Raw genomic sequence first — 19,308 nt, forward strand, 5'->3', positions numbered from 1 at the left:
TCACCAATAAAGCTAAAGCTATAATCTAATTTTTGGTCCCTTTAGTACTCTGCACACATAGTGGGAAAATGAAAAGAACTGTCATCTGTGTTCAGCTCAGATCATTCGGTACCAGAACTGGGGTTTTCCTAAATTGTGTGTGCAGATCTTGCTGATGTTGTTACTGAAAGAACTGTCATCTGTGTCCAGCTCAGATCATTAAGTTGAAAAAAAAACATAACACGTTCACTAAGTTCAAACTTTGATGTCTACAAAATCTTGTTAACAGCTAGTTGATCCAGAGGAAGGCAAAGGAAACCTGAAGGCTCAAGAATTCACCTGAGAGGGATAAATAATTCCTTCCTGACATCAAGATGGCAATTGCACCAGATAAACTTGTACTACAAGCTATTTTCAATAATTCTAGATTTTCTTACTTGCTAAAAAGCCATCCAACCCTTTCTTGGAGCAATCTAATATATCTGCCAGTATGACTAGTTCAGGTAAAGAATTCCACAACTTCACAGCTCTCGCTGTAAATAAACCCTTTCCAAATATTACAATGGATTTTCCTTTCTACTAATCATAGTGGGTGCCCTTGTGTCTGCCGGAAGGACCTACTGGAAATTAAACCATAAACCAGAGTTTATTATGTGATCTGCTAATATATTTATACATAGTTATTTTAAGTACCTCTTCTACAGGGTAACAACCCCCTTCCCAGTCTTTCTCTTATAACTAAGACTTTCCATTCCCTTTACTAGCTTAGTTGCCCTTCTTTGGATACTCGTTAGTGTTATATCTTGTTTGAGTACCACAAACCAAAACTGCATGGTGTATTGTAGATACAGCATTCTGTAAAGTGGCAGAATGACCCTCATCTCCCCCAAATCCACGCCCCTTTTAATACAGCTCAAAACCTTGTTTGCTCTTGCAGCTGCTGCCTGGCATTGCTTGCTACAGCCAAGTTTATTGTCTACATGGTCTCCAAGGTCCTTCTTTATTATGGATTTGCCTAATGCAATACCATTCAGGGTTAAAACTGTTGGCATATTTTTACATCCCAGGTGCAAGACTGGGATGTAATCTTAAGGGGTGGCCTCTGGTGCGCTGTTCATATATATGGGAAAAAAGAACATCCCCTATCTGCCTATAATCCCCTCTAATGTACTTGTACAGAGTAATCATGTCCCCTCGCAAGCGCCTCTTTTCCAGAGAAAACAACCCCAACCTCGACAGTCTAACCTCATAGTTTAAATCTTCCATCCCCTTTACCAAATGGTGTTCTCATCCCTTGAGTCAATGCCCCTTTTTTAGACAAGACAGCACTTTATTTGCTTTAGTAGCCTTAATTGACATTGCCTGGAATTAGACAATTTGTTATCAACAAAAACCCCCAGATCCTTTTCAATTAAGGATCCGCACAACACACATTTAGGGGCACATATACAAAGGCACAAATGCTCGAGCGTTCGGCTTTTCACTCTACTGCGCATGCGCGCGTAAGCGAAACAGGAAGGAGGAAGCACTCGCTACAGGTACCCCGGGCTAGTGCTGTTCTCTCCTAACAGGGGCACCAGCCCGGGGTAAAAGGTAAGCGATTAAAGTCACTTGGGGGTGCCTAACATTTTGGCACCCCCACCCCAGTGACTTATCCTTTCCTTCTCCTTTAAAGGAGAAGGAAAGGTAAAAACTAAGAAAGCTTTATCAGAAAGGTCTATGTAAATACAACCATAAGCACTCACAGAAACGCTGCACTGAGTTCTCTGTAATTCATGTGCCAGAGACACTCAGCTTTCAGTTTTCTCCTCTCCTGCTCCCCCCTCCCTCAAGAATGCTAAGAACTCACTCCCCCCCCTTAGGAATGTGGATCTGAGCCAATCAGCAGGAAGCTGACTCATAGTCTTACTAACTGAGCATGTTCACTTGGTCCCGGTGTCTGTGCAGGAGCGAGGCATTATGGGAACTTTCTTTACACAGCTCAGCGTTTTTTCTTCCTGTTTGACTTCTGATCATCTGAACGGGAGAAATATGGGGAGACTTAAGGGCACTATTGAGACAACTGAAGGTATGCCTGCAACTTGAGATTAACTCTTTATTAGCCTTTCCTTCTCCTTTAAAAACTCAAATCGGCAGTTTAAATCTGCCCTTATATGGCCATCTTAAATAAGAGTAAACTATAACTTTTGGTCAATTTTACCCTAAATCACAAAAAAGCTGGACCTTGTTTGCACAAAAACACTGTGAGACTCAAAGTACAGACATAAAGTTAACTTAAAGGGGACATATTGTGTGAAAAACAACATTGTGCCAATGAATTGTACTCATCTAAAAATAGAAGGAATGTGCTTTAAAAAGCAGTGTTATGGGCTGATTCATTTAATAATACTCCACCCACCTGTCTGTTCCACTTCCCGCTGACTACTTGCCCAGCAGCTAGACTGACCTGATAGGGAACCAAAATCTGTTTTACTTGTGTGACTGCAGGGCTGTGATTGGCTATCTCACTTCCACTGTGCTTCTGGCAGGGACCATTGACAAAACCCTCATTTGAAACACAGACAGGGACCTGAAGGGATCTATAGGAAGTTCCAATAAATGGGCCATTTTTACAGACTGTATTAATTTTTAGACCACAGTGAAACCCAGCACCATATATAATTGCCTACAATTTTGAGTTTTTTTCCTTTATCCTATGTCTTCTATATTTTACCTGGCCCTAGTTTCTACAAACACTTTCCTTTTTGGGGTGATATGGGAAAAGAGACTCTTACAGCAATAGGAACCACTGGCAACAAGGAAATTGTTTTTAATTGTCATTCAAACAATGAATTCTACTTCTTATGCAATATTAGGAGAAAATCGTCCAGAGCGGCTATTCCTGGCTGGGAACCATCAACAAAACACAGTAATAAAGTGATTTTGCAGACAACCAGTAGCTATGACTTCAAAAAACACTTATACAATAAAATGTTGGGCGCATAGAAATCAGCGGAGGTCATTGTATTCTTCAGAGGAGAATGATAATACAGTTAATAATACAGTCAAATATTGGGAGTGGATCCGGCAGGCAACCACCACTTTTGTCTGTTTCGTCCCCCAACAGAGACAAAACTAACTAGGGGACCTTTCGGTTCATTAAATGGAGTGAATCTCTTTTTTTGCGCTAAAGTAGACAGAGCACAGCGGCAGCTCTCCCCACACTGGCAGCTGTGCGCCGCGTCGCTGCGCTTATATACATGTAGTGTCACGTCACAGTATCGCGAGAGGAGATTTGCTGGATGAGCCCGGAAGGTGCCGAGGAGCTTGGCATTTAAACAGCTATCCTGGACAGCGGGACAGTGTAGGGTATGTAAAGTCATTTGGGGGCGCTAAGCTGCAGATGGGCCACTTGGTTCTAAAGTGTCATTTTATTTGGCTTTTTTTGTACTGATATCGGGCCACAAAATTCTGTGTATTTGACTTGTGTATGCCGGTTCACTTCACGGCGTTGTCGGTCTTGCCTTGATTGATTGTCTTGTTGCTTGAACAGACAGTAGAGCGTAGTATTACTATCCTGTTCTCTAGCCACAAAGACATGGCAGAGCAGCACTCTGGCCTTGATATAAGTTGCTAACTGCTTTTTGCTATGATATTAATATGCCAAACCATAGCTAGTATAGGTTTAGAGCATGGGGTACATGTGACTCTGTCCTTCAGGATGGGCCTTCGCTTAATGGAAGTGACCAGTGGTGTTAGGGTTTAGTGCAACTACAACTCACTGTAACTGTGTGCAGTGCAGGTTAGCAAAGATGGACACCAGAAAAGTTCTTGCAGTTAAACAATAGAACTTGTGTATTGTTCTGACAATCAATGTGCAGGGTTATTGCAATATACTCACATACAGATGTTATAAGATAGTAGTACTTTGAGGACAGCAAAGAGAGGATGCACACTGGTTTATCGCTGGGCATGGTAAATGCCCCCTGGTCAGATTGGCACCCCTTTGGAAGCAGTCAGGATAGATACCTCAGTCCTCAGGTTGAATACCTCTAGCTTTAAGAGTCCTGCAGTCAACTGTGGATCAAGGTTTAGGTACTGCCTGTCTGCTATGTCTTAACTGCAGCCCTATGCTGAGGCAACAGTGCCTGTATGGAAGGGTACTTCCAGCCACTTTTCTTGTTGGAGCCGAAACTGCTCTTGCTTCCTTCCCTTTCTATCTCACTTTCCTAGAAAGTGCTCAACAAGAGTAACTAAGACACTAGAGTAGGTATTGACTCTAGAGTAAAGTATGGCTTTACTGGGGCTGTTGATCCCAGGCTCAGTGGACCTTCAGATGAGACGCAGAGGCAGCCAAAGAGGAAGACACACCCTCCAGCTAAACACTATATGAGCGTGCAAGAGATGTGGTCCCAAATAACCAATAAGGCAAAGGATAAACTGATACATGGGTCTTTGCCCAGTAACAGCATAAACTAAGGAAGTTCTAGGGTTTAAAGCCATAGGGGCATATTAACCCTATGGGTCCCTACAATATTTTATATCAAGTGGACAGTAGAGCGTGCTTTGTTATTAGAGTTAAAATTGGCTCATTTATGGAAGCAAACATGTGAAGAATACCTGTGATTTATTGTCAGAAGCATTGATGCGCATTTCTAGAGCTTGCTACCAGGTGACCCCCTGCCGTAACGTTATCTGTCCTCCTACCCACATGCAGGCACACCCATTTTCGATGCCATAATCTCTGTTCTTTTCCATCAGGTGTGCACTCCCACTTTACACTTCCCACCCACTAGGTTTCCATCCCGCCTCTCTTTGGGCGAGCCCCTTGATGACACATCCACAGTGCACATTTGTCACGCCCCATCCTGTGTCTCTATTGGCACGCCTTATGATGACACATCCTTGCACATGTCACTCCCTGATTCGCTCTGATGAGGGAGGATGTTGTTACACCTATTCGTTCACATGCACTGTGTTTCTCCAATTACTTCCGGGTTGGTGATTATAATTTTGATTTAGGTGCCTATATATAGCCTGTGGGTCCTGCATTGTGTTACTTGCTCCTGAGGAGGCGTGCCATGTAGCACGCAAAAGGCGTTGAGCTTTTGTTACTGCCTCCATTACTCCTGAACAGTGTGAGTAGCCTGCACTGTGCAGGGTTTTTGTCTTAATAAACTGAATTACACTATCTATGTTCTCTTCTCTTCTATTTAACCCATTGAAAATCGGCCAATGACTGCAATCAATATTTGATCTGGGTTTCTATGGGCTTTATCCTACATGCATCTGGTGAGCATTTTAATTGACAGATTGTGTGTGCACTGATATACGACAAAACATTTTGTCACTTTTCACTTTTGGTGCTGTTGGTATCTTAACGTATTTCACTAGATTGCGTTTTATATTATTTTACATGCGTTTCCACGATTACCATTGTGCACGTTTTTGAGGCCCATCCTAAGGGGGGCTTGTTCTAAGAGGGAGCAGCAGATCACTGTTTATCTACACAGCATTGAAGATGCAGGGCTGTGGAGTCGAGGAGTCGGAGTCGGAGGCAATTTTGGGTACCTGGAGTCGGCAAAAAATGAACCGACTCCGACTCCTACTAAATTTAAATGGGAATAAAAAAAAAATAAAGCAAGTTTAAATGTCCCAATTCACAAACAATCATAATTAATTACTTCTCTGCTATAAGAATAAAGCCCAATGCACGCAGTGCATAAACGAACACGTTGAGTGACCATGAAGCATGCTTTTCATTGACTGTATGAATGTATAAAATACATTAGCATATTAAAAACAGAGGAGTCGGAGTCGTGGAGTCGGAGTCGGAAGTATCAGAAACTGAGGAGTCGGAGTCGGAGAATTTATCTACCGACTCCACAGCCCTGTGAAGATGACTCTTGCACATTCAACCACCAGGAAGCACTGAGTAACTTTGAAAAAACGTTTGTTTTTTTCTTTTTTGTTTACAATTTTATTGTAGTTGACACTGTTGAATACATACACCCTGTTCCAAATTATTATGCAAATTATATTTATCTCATTTATCAAAATAATTGATGTAAATAACAGTCAGCATAATGCTCATGTTATCAACTATTAAGAGTATAATTCAATTTTTATTGAACAAACCTAATGATAACAGTATTTTTTTTAAGAAAGTGGAACATTGTATGAGTACACCCAGTGTGCATGCCCTACAGTGATTTTTAGCCACCCCCTGCATAGCAAATTGTCCATTTAAGGATAAGGAATTAACATTATTGTACTAAAGTATAACGGTGCATGTACAAATTATCTAGTAAGTTGTGTAGTACTACTGATGTAGTTAGGGCTGGGCGACATACCGTTGTCTGCGGCCTTGCCTGGGAAACTAAGCCTGCCTGATTTACCTTACGACTTTCTGTTGCTGATCCTTCGCTTGCCTGACTCTGATTTTCAATACTGCAGTAATTCTCTAATTTATTAGGAAATGGGGTTAACACCTAATCATGCATGGAAAAAAAAAATACCGTCAAATACTGTGACACCAATATAATTTTGAAAAATACTGTGATATAAATTTTTGGTCATACCGCCCAGCTCTAGATGTAGTCATTGCCTATACAAATTTTCTGTTGCATGCATTGTACACCCTACCCAAGTCATTCCAGAAGTCAGGTTTTTTGGTAACACATTCCTATTCTTATATGGACAGTGCGTTTAAAGTAGATGTAATCTATTTAGATTTTTGCCAAAGCATTTGATATAGTATGCATTAATCACTTGTTTCTAAACTAAGGTCTGTTGGTCTGGAAACTGGATCATATACAGAAAGTCCTTTTCAGTGGTTCATTCTGTGCTTGGGGTAGGGTTCTTTATTGAGTCCATTTTTATTTAATTTGTTCATTAATAATTTAGGGGAGGGTATTTTAAGTAATATAAAGCCACTTATTCCCCTAATAGGATTTTGTTAAGTAAATTCATTACAGAGAAGGTCCTTGGAGTCCCTGCAATATAAGCAATGCCAGGCAGCAGCTGCAAGGGCAAACAAGGTTTTGGTCTATATTAAAATTAACCTAGATTTGCGAAAATAAATGGTCATTCTTGCCCTTTACAAAGTACTGGTTAGGCCCCATCAAGAATAAGCAGCACAATTTTGGTCTTCAGTGCAACAAAATGTTATTGAATTTGAGAGGGTCCAAAAAACGGCAGCTAAGTTGGTAAAGGGTATGGAATCAATTATAAAGAAAGACTGGTCAAGTTGGGGTTGTTTACGCTGGAGAAGAGGCACTTAAGGGGACATATAATAATATCTCTAACGCTTTGTTTACTAGTAGGAGGGTATCCATTCCGATTATATGGTTGGAGGTTCCAAATTAAAATTCAGAAAGGGTTTTTTAGAGTGAGAATTGTGATGTTGTGGAACTCAACCTGAAGTGATAGTACAGGTATGGGATCCCTTATCCGGAAACCCGTTATCCAGAAAGCTCCGAATTACGGAAAGCCTGTCTCCCATAGACAACATGGAAAATAAGTATTGAACACATTAACATTTTTCTCACTAAATATATTTCTTATGATGCTATTGACATGAAACTTACACCAGATGTAATCCACACATACAAAGAAATCAAAACAAATCCTAAGTCTTCAAATTTAGATATGTGTAAGTGGAATGGCACAGGGCGTAAGTATTGAACACATAAAGAAAAGGACGTGCAAAAAAGGCATGGAAAGCCAAGAAATCTGCTGAAATCTGTCGGTACAGGTATTTAGAAAGCAATCCGGCCCCTTATCAGTGCAAATTAATATAAACTGGTTCAGTCCTAATTGATGGCCTATAAAAAGGTTTCTCATTACCACACAAGAAGCATCTCATGATGGGTAAAAGCAGAGAACTCTCTCAAGACATTTGCAGCCTTATTGTTGCAAAACATACTGATAGCATTGGTTACAGGTGTATTTCTATGCTTCTGCATGTTCCAGTGAGCACCGTTGGGGCCATAATCCAAAAGTGGAAAGAACATCATTTTACCCTAAACAGGCCACGACCAGGTGCTCCTTGCAAGATTTCTGACAGAAAAGTCAAAAAAATAATCAGAAGAGTTGTCCAAGAGCCAAAGATCACTTGCAGAGAGCTTCAATTGAATTAGCAGATACAGTTGTTTCAAAGAAAACAATAGGTAATGCACTCAACCAACATGGCCTCTGTGCACGCTCACTGAGCAAGACTCCACTGCTGATGAAAAAACATGTTGACGTTCATTTAAACGGTGGGCATTTCGGCAAGACAATCCCAAACACACAGGAAACTCTCATTTGGTTTCTGAGAAAGGAAATAAAGCTGCTTGAATGACCCAATCAATGGGCAAGATGGCATTTGCAGTTTTACCTCCTTAAAAGCTTGAGGCAACCTCACTTGGGATCCCTCACAAGGAATGGCCTTTAGAAGACCTAGAGTAGAGAACAATCGACGCGTCAAGTGTGGGTGTGGAGTAGGGATGCACCAAATCTATTATTTTGGCTTTTAGATGGACCCCGAATCCTTTGTGAAAGATTCGGCCAAATACAGTACTGAACCCGAATACTAATTTGCATATGCAAAAAAGTCCATGGAAGGGTTAAAGAGAACCACACAACTTCAGCTTCTGTTTATGTGACAAAAAGTTGCATGATTTTAAGGATTTTGAATTCAGCTAGGCACATGAATTTGTCCAAGTCCAAATCCTGCTGAAAAAGGCTGAAACCCTAACCAAATCCTGGATTTGGTGCATCCCTAGTTTGGGGGATCCAATTGGAAAATCTTTTTTTTTTTTTAATGAAAATAATACAGCAGGCCACTCAGTGGACAGAAAAGTGGTTGGAAGGTCTAGCAGCAGTCCACCTTCCAGGGAGTCATCGATCCAAGGGAATGGAGCTTGCATTTTCTGAGAAATTGTAAAGACCAAAATAGATGCCATGGCATCTCCGGCAAACAGAAATTTGGTTTGGTTTGGAAGGTCAAAGGTTGCGGTTGGAAGGTCAAAGGTCTATTTGAATGTTTATTCACCGTGTATTTAATAGCTGAGAGACCTCCCACTTTCCATCTCCCAAAAAGGTAAGAGGCTTGGCAAGGCTATTATTGTTAACAATTAAAATGGTTTGAGGATTGGTGTAAATTGTAGGGATGCACCGAATTCGGGATTTGGGTCGAATCCATCCTTTTTTTGATGGATTTGCCCGAACCAAATCCTAATTAGCATATGCTAATTAGCACTCGGAAAGGGTTAAATGGTAGGGGGGGGGAAATTTTTCGGCACATGTATTTTTTAACCCTTCTCTGTCCTAATTAGCATATGCCAGTAAGCATATTCTAATTGGGATTCGGTTCAGGATTCATCAGAATCTGTCGGGGGGGTTCAGCTGAACCCTAAAAAAAAGTGGGTTTCGTGCATCCCTAGTAAATTGCCTCGATGTAGTTTGAAAATATGTGATTTGACTCCTTATACTCCAATATGTTGGTTAGGTGTGACCAGAGGCCCTTGTCAAATGCTTTCTTGGCATCCAAACTCAAAAATGTGTTATAGCAGCCCAGATGCCTATAATATAGTGTACAACAGATTTGCCAGATGGTGTGAAGAAGATGGGAGTGTGAACTCTGGACTGGTGGTTCTAGACGAGGCTGATCTCTCTAACAGCCGGGAGGCCAGTTTCTCTAGTAGTGGTGGGGAGGAGAGCAGAACTAGGCCTAAACAGATGGTGGTTATAGGGGATTTGATCATTAGGAAAGTGGACAGGGTAATCTATCGAGCGGACCGCTTCATCCGAACAGTTTGCTGTTTTCCTGGTGCCAGGGTTTGACATGTGGTTGATTGGGTTGACAAAATGAACAGTAGGTGGAGGACCTTAAAGAGTGAGTTCAGGGATCTAGGCTCTAAGATTAAGGAAAGGTCCTTCAATGTAATTTTTTCGGAAATTTTGCCGGTGCCACGTGCAAGTTTAGAGAGACAGCGGGAGCTTAGGGAGATAAATGCATGGCTAAAGTCTTGGTGTAGGGTTTGGGTTCCTAGAGCATTGGGCTGACTTTTCTTTAGGGTACAATCTATACAGCCATGACGGATTGCACCTCAGTGGAAGGGGGTCCACTGTGCTAGAGGAGAGAATGGTTAAGAGGCTGGAGGAGTGTTTAAACTAGACAAGGGCAGGGGGTGGGTGAGCTAGCATTTTATGGGAAAGCTAGTGTAGATGGGGCAGTGGGATTAGCAAAGGGTTGTGGGGGAGGAGTGAGGGGGGCATATAGTTTATCAGATAAGGGTGGAAAATTCAGTAGGGCTGAAGGTTACAAAGAAAATGATCAATGGTGTATGCTATAAACCACCCTGTAGAGATGAGGGGGATGAGACCCAGCTACTGTTGCAAATGGAGGAGGCTTCACAACTGTTATTATGGGGAACTTAAATTATCCAGACATTGACTGGAGTAATGGGGTGGCTAAGTCAGAAAAAGCTAGTAGGTTTGTAAATATGCTAAATGACAACTTTTTATTTCAGGCGGTTCAAGAACCTACTAGGAATGATTCTATTTTGGATCTGGTAATATCTAATAATACTGAACTCATCTCTAACATTTGTGTGGGTGAGCATTTGGGGGAACAGTGATCACAACATGGTCTCCTTTAAGATAATGCTGCAGAGACAGCTCTATAAGGGAGTAACTAAAATGCTCAATTTTAGACGTGCAGACTTTGCCAGTATAAGGGCATCTCTGCAATGTGTCAACTGGGAAAGGCTTTTCACAGGGTTTGACACAGAAGGAAAATGGAACATCTTTAAAACATTGCTTTTCGGGTATACACAACAGTATATTCCCCTTGTAAGCAAGGAGAAGCATCGCAAAGCAAAACCTTTATGGCTGAATAAAAGTGTTAGTGTCGAGTTTGATAAGAAAAAACATGCTTTTAAAGCATTCAAGTTAGCCGGGACAGTGGAAACTTTCATCAGGTACGAGGAAGCAAATAAAGCATGCAAAAATACTATCAGGCAAGCTAGAATAGAGATGGAAAGGGATATTGCAGCTAGGAGTAAAAAGAATCCAAAATTATTTTTTAATTATGTGAATATTAAAAAACTGAAGCAAGAAGGGATGGGAACCTTATTATCACAGAGGGGTCAGTTGGTTGATGAGAACAGTGAAAAAGCAGAAATTTTTAACTCTTTATTTTTCATCTGTCTATACATCTGAGGAGCCAGCTAATGAAGGCTTCCCTTTTAATATGCCCAGTTCTAGTAATTTAGCTGCTGACGCATGGGTCACTCGGGAGGCAATTCAAAAGAGACTTGAACATGTAAAGGTAAACAAAGGTCCAGGACCGGATGGGATTCATCCCAGGGTATTAAATGAGCTGAGCGCTGTGATTGCCAAATCTCTTCACTTAATTTTTCAGGATTCGTTGAGGTCTGGCGTGGTGCCAAGAGACTGGCGAATTGCTAATGTGGTGCCGTTATTTAAAAAGGGATCCCATTCTCAGCCTGAAAACACTAGGCCTGTTAGTCTGACATCAGTAATAGGAAAGCTTTTGGAAGGGTTAATAAGGGATAGGGTACTTGAATACATTGCAGTTCACAATACTATAAGTTTGTGCCAGCATGGTTTTATGCGTAACGGATCTTGCCACACTTTTATGAGGAGGTGAGCAGGAACCTCGATGCTGGAATGGCAGTTGATGTCATCTACTTGGACTTTGCTAAGGAGTTTGATACAGTACCTCACAGAAGGTTAATGATCAAATTGAGGAATATTGGCCTAGAACATAATATTTGTAATTGGATAGAGAACTGGCTGAAGGATAGAGTGGTGGTAAATTGAACATTTTCTAATTGGACCAGTGTTGTTAGTGGAGTACCGCAGGGGTCAGTCCTTGGTCCTTTGCTTTTTAACTTGTTTATTAATGACCTGGAGGTGGGCATAGAGAGTGCTGTTTTTATTTTATTGCTGACGACACTAAATTGTGCAAAACTATAAGTTCCATGCAGGATGCTGCCAATTTGCAAAGCGATTTGACAAAATTGGAAAACTGGGCAGCAAACTGACAGGTAGGACAAGAGAATAAAGAGTTAAAAAAATACAGCAAAAACCGCACCTATAAGTAGGAGTTACATTTAAGCCCCATTTAGTGTAATAACAAGTAACACAATATCATGCTTCAAAACATTTTTAATGGGAGGGTCTAATTCTTGCTGCTGAGGGGACTAAGGGAAATGTAAATTACGGTGAGTACAAATTTACTCATTCCCTTACGTCCCCTGCGGCAGCAACCATGAGTGATAGCGAGTAATTAGGGTGGGTCTAAGGTTACACCGCCCTCTGGATTATGCTACTGCCATAGGAAGCTTCCTGGGAGGCTAGGATGTCCACTCTGTAGTGCTGCACAAAGGTGTTTGGACTACTTCAGGTGGCTGCACGGCAAATACTATCTATAGAAACTCCTGCCTTCTCTGCCCAGGAGGTTGAAATTCTTCTTGTAGAGTGAACTCTTATCTTAAATGGTGGTACAAGATTATCCTTGATATAAGCCATCTGTATAGTTTCCTTTATCCACTTAGCAATAGAAGGTCTGAACAAATTCTTATCTTTTCTAAATGCTGTTCAAGGTAAAACTTTAGAATGCTACCAACATCCAGCAAAAGGAGTTGATTATCTTGAGCTTGAGACTCCTGATTGACATAAGGAAGCACAATCTCTTGATTAATGTTAGCAGACGTTGCAACCTTCGGTCTGAAACTGGGAAGAGTTTTCAATACTACTCGATCAGGTAGAAAGGAAATATATGGTTCCCTGGATGACAAGGCTTGGAGTTCTCCAATACGTTTGGCCGATGTAATAGCTACTAAGAACAGAGCCTTAAAGGAAAGATATTTCAAGGAACAATCCTGGAGAGGTTCAAAAGGAGATTCACATAGCTTATTTAAGACTAATGGAAGATCCCACATAGGACAAGGGCATAGAACTTTTGGACGGAGCTTGGATATGGCCTTCAAAAACCTTTTGACTAGAGGTAACGAAGATAAGGGTTTATCCAAAAAGGCAGAGATTGCAGAAATCTGGACTTTGATGGTGTTAACAGCCAGCCCTTTAGAGAAGCCTTCCTGTATGAATTTCAGTATCGACTTAATAGGTGGTTGTCTATGGACAATTTGACGACTGTAACACCAGTTCCTGAAAACCTTCCAAACTCTAGCGTAGGCTCTATTGGTGGACTGCTTTCTGGAGTGAATGAGGATCTCAACAACTTCAGGAGACAAACCTTGATCTGTTAAAATGGACCTATCAGTCTCCAAGCTGTCAGCTGAAGTCTTGCTAGATTCTGGCAACACAGATGTCCCTGAGTCAACAATGCAGGAAATTGAGGAAGGATCCAGAACCTCCTCCTGGACATCCTCATCAGAAGTGCAAACCAACGTCTTTTGGGCCAGAAGGGAGCTATTAGAATGGCATGTACCTGTTCCATTCTAATCTTCTGGATTACTTCGGGAATCATCAGTATTGGTAGAAATATGTATACCAGGGGAAACTTCCACCTGAAGGACATGGCATCCAAATAATCTGGACGATCCCACCTGTTGAGGGAGCAAAATACCTGTTCTTTGCGATTCTCCCTGGTTGCCATGAGATCTATTACCGGAGTCCCCCACAGATCTGTGAGCTTCTGGAATATCCTGGGGCCCAGAGACCATTCCCCTGGAACCATCAGTCTTCTGCACAGACAATCTGCCAGCCTATTGTCTTCTCCTCTTATATGCACTGCCCTCAACTTAATCACATTGTTTTCGGCCCATGATAGAATCCTGGAGACCTCTTGACTCAGGATGGGTGCTCTGGTACCTCCCTGTTTATGTATGCCACAGTTGTGGAGTTGTCGGACAACCTTTAGATGAGTACCCTTTAGGTGGTATTGAAAGGCTTGAATAGCCATGAAAACTGCTCTCAGCTCCCTGAAGTTCGAAGACATCGAGCTCTCCATGGGATTCCAAAGCCCCTGGGCTGTCATCTTGTTCAAATGCACCCCCCAACCTGTCTGAGAGGCATCCGTGGTAAGAACAGTCCATTGTGTTTGTTGAAACGTTGAACCTCTTGCAACATTGTTCCTCTGAAGTCACCAATCTAGATGGATTCTTGTCTCCCTGCTGAGAAAAATCTTGTTCTCTAGAGAGGAAAGTCGCTGATCCCATCTCATCAAGACTTCTGTCTGCAAGGGTCGCATGTGAAACTTCGCCCAAGGCACAGCATCTATGGCTGAAGTCATCAGACCCAAGACCCTCATCGCTTCTCGTAGAGATGATAGTGGATGTTCTATCATATCCCGAACCAAATTTATCAACCTGGTCAATCTGACGTCCGGTATGTAGACCTTCATCTCTGCAGAGTTGATGACAAACCGTAGAAACTGGATAGTTCTTGATGGAACCAGGGTCGACTTCTCCCAGTTTATAATCCATCCTAGATGCTGGAGTAAGTCTAAGTTAAATGTTTCTTTAGAAGTGTGGATGACACTGCTGAAATTAACCAATCATTGAGGTAAGGGACTACAGTTATCCCCTCTCTCCTCAAGATCGCTACTATAGAGGCTACTAGCTTGGTAAAGACTTGTGCAACTGTCGTTATCCCAAAGGGTAGGACTCTGAACTGTAAGTGGAGAAGACAGCTTCTGATTACCACAGCTATTCGCAGAGATTTCCTGTGGGGCTGAAATATGGGCACATACAAGTAGGCATCTCTGAGATCCAAAGAAACCATTTAGTCTCCCCGATCTACTAAGTTCATGACCGATCTGATGGTCTCCATACGAAAGGTCTTTTTCCGAATAAACTGGTTGACAAACCGCAAGTCTGTTATGGTCCTGAAGGAACCGTTTGGTTTGGGTACTAAAAAAACCTTTGAATAAGTGCCTTGATAAACCTCTGAAGGAGGAACTGGTTCGAGAACTCTGGAACAAATTAATCCCTCGATAGCCTCTTCTAGAGCCATTTGTTTTGTGGACTGAGCCACAGGGGTGAGTACAAACTTTTGAGGTGGAATCCGATGAAACTCTATTCAATATCCATCTCTTATAAGCTGGAGCACCCAGCTGTCTGTTAGGTCCAGGGCCGGATGGGATTCATCCCAGGGTATTAAATGAGCTGAGCGCTGTGATTGCCAAACCTCTTCACTTAATTCTTCAGGATTCGTTGAGGTCTGGCATGGTGCCGAGAGACTGGCGGATTGCTAATGTGGTGCCGTTATTTAAAAAGGGATCCCGTTCTCAGCCTGAAAACTATAGGCCTGTTAGTCTGACATCAGTAGTAGGAAAACTTTTGGAAGGGGTAATAAGGGTACTTGAATACATTGCAGTTCACAATACTATTAGATTGTGCCAGCATGGTTTTATGCGTAACAGATCTTGCCAGACTAATTTAGTCGCCTTTTATGAGGAGGTGAGCAGGAACCTTGATGCTGGAATGGCAGTAGATGTCATCTACTAAAGCTAAAGCGTTTGATACAGTACCTCACAGAAGGTTAATGATCAAATTGAGGAATATTGGCCTAGAACATAATATTTGTAATTGGATAGAGAACTGGCTGAATTATAGAGTACAAAGAGTGGTGGTAAATGGAACATTTTCTAATTGGGCCAGTGTGGTTAGTGGAGTACCGCAGGGGTCAGTCCTTAGTCCTTTGCTTTTTAACTTGTTTATTAATGACCTGGAGGTGGGCATAGACAGTACTGTTTCTATTTTTGCTGATGACACAAAATTGTGCAAAACTATAAGTTCCATGCAGGATGCTGCCGCTTTGCAGAGCGATTTGACAAAATTAGATAACTGGGCAGCAAACTGGAAAATGAGGTTCAATGTTGATAAGTGCAAAGTTATGCACTTTGGTAGAAATAATATAAACGCTAACTATCTACTGAATGGTAGTGTGTTGGGGGTATCCTTAATGGAGAAGGATCTAGGGGTTTTTGTTGATAACAAGTTGTCTAATTCCAGGCAGTGTCATTCTGTGGCTACTAAAGCAAATAAAGTGCTGTCTTGTATAAAAAAGGGCATTGACTCAAGGGGATTATAGGCAGTTGGGGGATGTACTTTTTTCCCATAAAAACAATCAACGCACCAGAGGTCACCCCTTTAGATTAGAGGAACGGAACTTCCATTTGAAGCAGCGTAGGTGGTTTTTCACGGTGAGGGCAGTGAGGTTGTGGAATGCCCTTCCTAGTGATGTGGTAATGGCAGATTCTGTTAATGCCTTTAAGAGGGGCCTGGATGAGTTCTTGATCAATCAGAATATCCAAGGCTATTGTGATACTAATATCTACAGTTAGTACTAGTGGTTGTATTTATAGTTTATGTATGCGAGTGTGTGGGTTGTGGGTGCTGGGTTTACTTGGATGGGTTGAACTTGATGGACACTGGTCTTTTTTCAACCCTATGTAACTATGGCTGCTTCCCACTCTGGCAGAAAAAAATGAAGTCTTCCTCCCACAGGAAGATAACTTCTGGCGTCAGAAGGGCGACTTCTTTTTCTGGGAGGAGGATTTATCACCTCCCTTGTTGAAGGTAAAGCCTCTTTTAAAGGGGCGAAAGGAGTCCTTATCTAACTTTCTTTTTTCCCTTCTTGAAGGTGACTCCCATCTAGGAGATCTTCTGGCTCTAAAGAAAGAATTCCTACTTTTCTTTACATTGTCTTGAGGCAAACGTTTGTTCTTGGCGCCTGACAGAGATTCAAGTAGTTTATTCAGTTCTGAGCCGAATAAATGACCAGGTTCAAACGCCATAGTACAAAGACTATTTTGTGAAGCCACATCAGCTGACCAGGTTCTCAACCATACAGCTCTTCTAGCAGCCATGGATAAAGCCATAGCCTTAGCCGAAAGCTTGATTCCCTCAAGAGAAGCATCAGTCTTGCGCCATATTGATTTTACCTAGCTAATCGGACAAATCCTCTCTGGAAACTCTGTTGATTATATCTTCCCCCAATTGCTTAAGCCAGAATCTAGCAGAGCGAGCAACCCCAGAGGCTGCAAGAACTGACTTACATGATGCCACCGCCGTAGCATAAGATCGTCTAAGGATGCATTCCACTTTGCGGACCATAGGATCCTTCAAGCTAGAACCATCTTCCACAGGAATTAGTGTCTTTTTAGAGAGCCTAGAAATGGCTATATCAACCTTAGGTGGTGACTCCCATGTTAGAGAGTTATCTTCTTTAACTGGAAACCACAACTTGTGCCTTTTTGTTATCGTAGGAGCCTTCTCAGGATCCTTCCACTCCTTCTCCATGAGGTCTTCCATGATAGGGTGAATGGGAAAAGCCTTAGATCTTTTAGCGGATTGAGCAGATGTTTGAGGATCAGCACCTTCTAAAGCATCCATAGTACATGTAAACTGCCTTTCAAGCTTAGCAGTGTTATCAGGTGAAAATAAGGCTAAAGTTTCTTCCTCCTCAGAAAATGAACTGTCCTCTGACAGCACCGGTGAAACTGAAACTGTTTCAGTAGGCGTTCTAGATGCATCCGCTGCACTAACCAAGCTGTTCTGTGATAGAGACAACATCTCTTGCATAGTGGATTTAATAAAGTCTTTGATCCATGTACATGAATGTCCATGAATGATCCATGTCGGGATCAAAATATCTCATTGTTGCTGCCGCAGGGGATGTAAGAGAACATAATTTTGCCTCTTTATAGGTCCCTGGTAAGGCCTTACCTTGAGTTTGCAGTGCAGTTTTGGGCTCCAGTCCTTAAGAAGGATATTAATGAGCTGGAGAGAGTGCAGAGACATGCAACTAAACTGGTAATAGGGATGGAAGGTTTAAACTATGAGGTTAGACTGTCGAGGTGGGGGTTGTTTTCTCTGGAAAAGAGGCGCTAAGAGGGGACATGATTACTCTGTGCAATTACATTAGAGGGGATTATAGACATATAGGGGGTGTTCTTTTTTTCCCAAAAAATGATCAACGCACCAGAGGCCACCCCTTTAGATTAGAGGAACGGAGCAGTGAGGTTGCAGAATGCCCTTTCTAGTGATGTAGTAATGGCAGATTCTGTTAATGCCTTTAAGAGGGGCCTGGATGAGTTCTTGAACAAGCAGAATATCCAAGGCTATTGTGATACTAATATCTACAGTTAGTATTAGTGGTTGTATATATAGTTTATGTGTTTAAGTGTATAGATTGGTAAGTATAGGTTGTGTGTGCTGGGTTTACTTGAAAGGGTTGAACTTGATGGACTCTGGTCTTTTTTCAACCCTATGTAACTATAGTGTATTCAGTGTACAAACCCTAGTTGATGTTCAGTGAGTAAGTCTGGTAGAATACTTTTTTTAGGCAATTAGCCATACATAATCTTAGCAAGTATTTTAAAGTCTCAGTTCAGAAGGGAGATCATGGTAAGAGGTAAAGTATTTGGGGTTTTTAATTGGTTTTTGGTGGAAAATAGTGAATGTGTCATTTGAGGTGAGGGGGAATTTCTTAGTTTTGGAGATTTAGGATTTTGAAATACTATTTTCTGAACCCATCAGGCCCTGGGTAAGGTTTTTAATTACATCGCCTACCTCCTGTGGAGATGAGCTCGCATTTAACATCTATGTGATCTATAGTCCGTTTTGGGAGTCTAGCATTGTTAAAAATAGTGGTGGCACCTGTGGAAATGGTGGGGGTCTTAGTATATTAGTTTATGAAAGCTCTGTGGTTCTCAGATGGGTGTTTGGGCTGGTATCTGCATAAATATGTTTTACAATCCTCTTGGTTTAGCTAGAAGAATCTACCTACTTGTTGGCCCATTGAAAAAATGTATTTCTCTCACAATCTATTTCGGGCTACATAGTGTTTAAAATTTTAAAATCTTCTTGTGTTTCTTTGTATTTGGTTTCTGATTTGGTTGTTGGATGTAAAAATTCAATGTATGTAGTTAATAATAGTGAAAGTTACAGATCACTGTTTGATAAAAACGCTTATAAAAATCCTAGAGTTGCAACTTTCATCCATTGATGAATACACTTCTAAAAATCCTATAGGAATGAATAGAAAGTGGGCAAGTTTTTCTCCATTGAGCTCTGATCTTACACTTTTGTAAATCTGCCCCTAAATATCTGCCTTCAGGATCTTTCTGTATATAGAAGATCTAGTATGATAATAATTTGCTAAAGGATAAGTAGGCCTTTTATTTTAAAATCCTCTAAAATTGCACTATGAAGACCCTAAAGGGGTGCTTACTGGCATGTTCTCTGCCTCTGCTCTAATCAAAATCAATTAGGCATGCACAGTAGGCCCCTGATTCAGGTCATCATGACAGAGAGAGGGAGAGCTCAGAAAGCAAAAGGGAGGGATTCACACTAGACAAGTCAGTAG

General features: G+C 41.6%; 1 protein-coding gene across 3 annotated transcripts in view; it reads left to right on the forward strand.

Moving 5' to 3' along the window:
• Positions 1-3,216: 3,216 nt before the first annotated feature.
• Positions 3,217-19,308, forward strand: part of fbxl18 (F-box and leucine-rich repeat protein 18) — a 29,954-nt gene continuing 13,862 nt past the window's right edge. The window contains exon 1 of one of the 3 annotated variants that reach the window (XM_031893151.1): positions 3,217-3,327. The gene's annotated coding sequence lies outside the window, so the exon portion shown is untranslated. The remainder of the gene's footprint in view (positions 3,328-19,308) is intronic. The other 2 variants (XM_002931499.5, XM_004917839.4) reach the window with 2 other exon arrangements.

This window comes from Xenopus tropicalis, chromosome 9, assembly GCF_000004195.4.
Source record: "Xenopus tropicalis strain Nigerian chromosome 9, UCB_Xtro_10.0, whole genome shotgun sequence".
Classification (NCBI taxonomy): domain Eukaryota; kingdom Metazoa; phylum Chordata; class Amphibia; order Anura; family Pipidae; genus Xenopus; species Xenopus tropicalis.